This window comes from Rhinolophus sinicus, linkage group LG02 (assembly GCF_036562045.2).
Source record: "Rhinolophus sinicus isolate RSC01 linkage group LG02, ASM3656204v1, whole genome shotgun sequence".
In the NCBI taxonomy this organism is placed as follows: domain Eukaryota; kingdom Metazoa; phylum Chordata; class Mammalia; order Chiroptera; family Rhinolophidae; genus Rhinolophus; species Rhinolophus sinicus.
The window spans coordinates 174717600-174722410 of NC_133752.1; the positions used below are offsets into that span (position 1 = coordinate 174717600).

Consider the following 4811-nt stretch of genomic DNA (forward strand, 5'->3'; position numbering starts at 1 on the left):
AGGCCATCTAGTGTATCGACCTAATACTTGAACATTTTAAAGAACATCCCCACCGTGCGTTGATTTAATGGATGCTTAAAATCTTTTGGTGGCCAGTAACTTTCGGATTTACCCATTCATCCATTTTATTCATTCAGGCGTTGTATGTAAGGCAACATGTCTAGAAAAACGAATGAGGCCTCCTCTGAAGGGGAAGACCAACGTGTAGAAAAATGAGTGTAATGGTGTATTTTTATTGTGGGTGCTTAAATACAGTTGTTCCCCATAGTATGAATTAAGAATTAAAACAGGAGAGTGGTTAGTGCTACATGAAGGAGCGGGGAAAGCTTCCCAGAGAAGGTGACAGCTGAGACGATCTGGAAATAGATGAGTTTCTTGGCCTCTGCAGGAAAAACAGCAGTGAGAGCAGCGTGAGCAGAGGGCGAAGTAAAACTGCCTGCTGCCCAGGAAGTGTACAGCAAATTCTATCTTTCGACAGCTCTGATTCTCTGGAGAGTTTTATTGTATATTGCACTCTTTTTGCAACAAGCACAGTCCGACTGCATAGGCTTTTCTGAATGCATGGTATGTGCTGGGCAGCATGTAAATACAAAAATTGAGGGTACAGTAGTGGTTAAGACTCTTTAATTTCCCACAAGGAGTTACATCTTGATGGGCAACACATACGTGAAACTAACCATAAAGCAGTATGGATAGTAAGTGCTATGTTCATGTTCTGGACAAATGTCTGTGAGAACTTAGGGGAGAATCACATATTAGAAAAGGGGAAGAGTATCAGACATTTCAGGTAACTACTGACCTGCAATTATTTAGAAATGACAATCACCTTTTTTCTCCTGTTTTCCTCACGTCTGTTCTAAATTTACCTGAATTCTCCATCTGTTGTTTCCTTATGTGATGTTTTTTCAGTGCTTTGGTCTGTGAATAGTTTTCAGCTTGTCCGTATTACTTTTAGCCAGTCACATAAATTAAGTAGTCTAATATTATCAGGGAAATTTCATGCCCAAACAGTGGTTCTCATCCATTTATCAGCTACCACACCATCCACATATTTCCCTCAGTAATAGTGATTCCTAAGGCGTTCACCTCAGTAGGTTAACATATCATTTTAGAGGGTCAGGAGCACATTACATCTGTACCTGGGCAACTGATTAGCCACAAGGGGAAGCATGCATCAGGGAGTACAAAAGTCATAATGGATTAAAATTAAGTATAAATTAGCTAACAAACTGGCCAACTTTTATCCAGGAGCAGCAGATAGTTTGTATGCTTCCTAACCACAATTCTAAAATATTACCAGTGCCATATTATCATACATTCATTAATTTGAAGGAAAATAATTACTCCAAATTTTGGAGTACTTGGAAGAAGGTACATCTAGAACTGAATCTCGTGTGACCCTGGGCAAGTTACTTAACTGTTTTCTCAATTGTCAATAGGTGTGAGAATAAAACCCACTTTTTAAGGTTGTTTTACTGATTAGATTAAATGCTCTGGTCTAATCACTTGGTACCAACACAGACACAAACTTTAAAAGAAAAGTTTTTTCCGTTTTCAGATTCCCTGTCTAGTTTAGGACATAGCTTAAGAAAATGGGCCTTAAAAAATGGCCTTCCCATTATATTGAAGGCATAGAATATTTAAAAATTATATTGAATATTTAAAAATTATATCAAAGGCATGGAATGTTTAAAAATTTGACTAGCTTCAACTGTAGCCAACTTACCGGCAAATCTTTGTGTGCCTGCATGTCTAGCATTAATCTTATGCTGGGAAGGAAGACATATTAATAAAAGTAATAGTTAAGAGTATTTTATGCCTTGTAAACACTTTTAAAACACAAATTTTGATCTCAGTTTGTTTTATGCATATGTACATGTGTTCTAAAAAACAACAGCAATAAACTGTTTATCTCTTTTAAATTCAGGAAGCGCCCAGTATTTTCATCTACCCACTTGATGATGTGATCAGTGGAGTTGGTATTGGGGAGGATTTGGCATGCCCCAGAAATTGTCTATTGGATCTTTAAGTCAAATATTTTATGATTATTTAAGAACCTTAGTTAATTCTCTATTTTGTGTGTGCCATAAACTGTGCATAATTAGGTCTTCTGATCAGTGATATAGCTAAGACTGTCTTGAATGGCATGCTATTTAACCTGAGAAATCACCACACACATAGCCTCTTAATTGTTGGTTTTAGATTTGCAGATAAAATACAGAGAAAAATTTGTACAATAATTGTGGCACACTGGGGACATCTACATTATATTTGTTTTAGTAGTTCTTAGTTTTAATGTTTTGTGAAGTCAAAATGTATGAGTCTTTCAGTCTTACAGTCCAGGATTCAAATATCAGTACCCTCACTTATTGATGGTTGTGAATATCAAGTTTTTTCCTATGCTTTCTGAGTCTTGGATTTCACAGTTGTAAAATACGCTTACCTCAGAAGCATATTTCAGGGATTACAGATAATGTCTGTAAAGTCCATAGCAGCAGGGCCTGACACATAGTGGGTACTAAAGTGGTGCTGTTGTTTATATTATGCATTTTATCTTTAGAGCCTTGTGAAAGGGTAAGTGTGTTTATATTTATTATATTAAAATAGACTTAGACCATGTTATTTTTACAACACTGTGCTTCAGAGTGATGCCAATAGTTTTTACTGACATTACAAGAAACATTTATTGTCTCTCTGAAGTATGTCATTCATTTTATAGTATCTTTATGAGATCTCTGGAGAGTAGTTTTGGTTAGTCCTAATACTGGGGACTCCTGAACAGGTGATCAGGTTTTTATTTTATAGACATAGTTTATGTCTAACAGATCAAATGTCTTTTTTTCTTTTTCTTCGACTGCTAGAAAAACTGCAGCTAAAACTGGGACTTCTCAGTAGCAAGAATACAGATATCTCTGGGATGAATTTTTATATTAACTACATCTCTCTATTTTATTTTTTTCAGGAGCTTGAAATTGTAATCGGAGATGAACACATTTCTTTTACGACGTCAAAAATAGGTTCTCTTATTGATGTCAATCAGTCAAAGTGAGTATGTTAAAGCATTTTCATCAAATTGATAACATTTATTAGAGGTTCATTTTAAAGCTATAGCCAGTTTGAGATCATTTCCATGATACCCTATCAGTTTATTATGCAGATGAAACTTTGATTTTTATGTCGTTAAAAACTTGTTATCAAAGAAGGTAGCAGTGTATTTTATTGATTTTTTTTAAAAAAAAGTCTTAATCTGACAGCTATGTATAATAATGCCCAAGTTTTATTAGCTACTTTTTTTAGTAAAAATCTGGACACAGTGTCACAAAATTTAAAAATCCTTATTGGATATTAGCCTTGTTAGTCCCATAGCGCATCACATCATTTTCCTCTTTGGGTGTAATACTCAAATAAATGAAAAAAAGAATCCCGTATAGCTTAATAGCTTTAGCTACGTATGTCTTTAACTTAATTGTTTTAGGTTTTTGTTTTGTTTTATGAATTAATTTAAAATTACACTATTTCTAGGAACAAAAAAGTAACTTTTACCTTTTTAAATTTTAGGGATCCTGAAGGCCTTCGAGTATTTTACTATTTGGTACAGGACCTGAAATGTTTAGTGTTTAGTCTTATTGGATTACATTTCAAGATTAAACCAATCTAAATTGTATGTTTTTTTAAGGTGTTTTTATATTTAATTAAGGGATGGGTAAGGGAGGGTTTATTTGTCATTTACAGTATTGGGATTTTTATGAATGTGAAGCAAATAAATTTTTTTTTGTATGCAAACTGAAAATAAGAAAATACATAAACAGGCTTAATGGTTGTCTTCACTTGTGTCCAAGTGGGTTGGACAGTCCCCACACACATTGAAATCTGTAAATGAAAACCACCTTTCACTCCAATAAAACTTATCAAAGCCTGGATGGAGAGTGTTTTTCTGTTTTTTTTTTTTCCCTCAGGAGGCTATGTCTCTTGCTCACTTTAAAGATAATAAAAAATTGTTATCGTAGGAACACACTATGGTAGACGTTCTTTCAGGTAGGAATATGTAGCCAGATTCCCATCCGTTAAAGGCAATTGTAGATCTTCCCTTAGTTCTTCCCTACCTGATGGGATTTAATTTTGTGGTGTTTATAGAGGTTGTTTACAGAAGGTTCTGGATTTTCACATTTATCATAAACTCAGGGATTATTTATATTTAAAATATTTTTGGTATAAGCAGTGATTTCCTCAAGGGTAAAGCCAATACCCCAAGTTAGGCATATCTTTCATTATGCTCTTATTTCACAAATATATTTTGTGTGTCTAGAAACTAAATGAGTTCTCAGCTTAAAAAAATTATTTAAAATTTAGATTTAAATGTGTGTGTGCGTGCGTGTGTGTTTGTGTATGTGTATCTATATATAGTAACTCGTAATGAGCACAGGTCCCACTCATATTTCTCAGTTCCCTTGAGCCTCTTTCTGATAGACTTGACCTTGTATTGTTTCTCCTGTCAGTAACCATGCCCTGCTATTCTGTTATTCCTCCATCTGAAACATCATACCCTCCCCCCATCCCTTAAAAATGTGTAGCCCTGGTAGTCATAATCCACTTGCCCCAGGGACCAGTCAGGACTGACCTTAGGGTGAAAAAACTAGTCCCTGAAGTCTTGCCTGGACTCCTGAGCAGCTAGACGAGAGTGGCTCTGCCCAGTAAACTTTGAGCTAATAGAAATGTTCTGTATCTGTGCAGTCCAATAGCGTAGCCATGACCAACTACATGTGGCTACTGAGTACTTGAGATGTGGCTATGTGGCTAGTGTAACTGAATTT

General features: G+C 35.3%; 1 non-coding gene across 1 annotated transcript; it reads left to right on the forward strand.

Annotated features, from left to right (window-relative positions):
• Positions 1 to 1794: 1794 nt before the first annotated feature.
• On the forward strand, positions 1795 to 3920 carry LOC109454274 (uncharacterized). Its single transcript, XR_012494041.1, has 2 exons — positions 1795 to 3045; positions 3559 to 3920. It is a non-coding gene; the product is annotated as an uncharacterized LOC109454274 (transcript).
• The last annotated feature ends 891 nt before the right edge of the window (positions 3921 to 4811 follow it).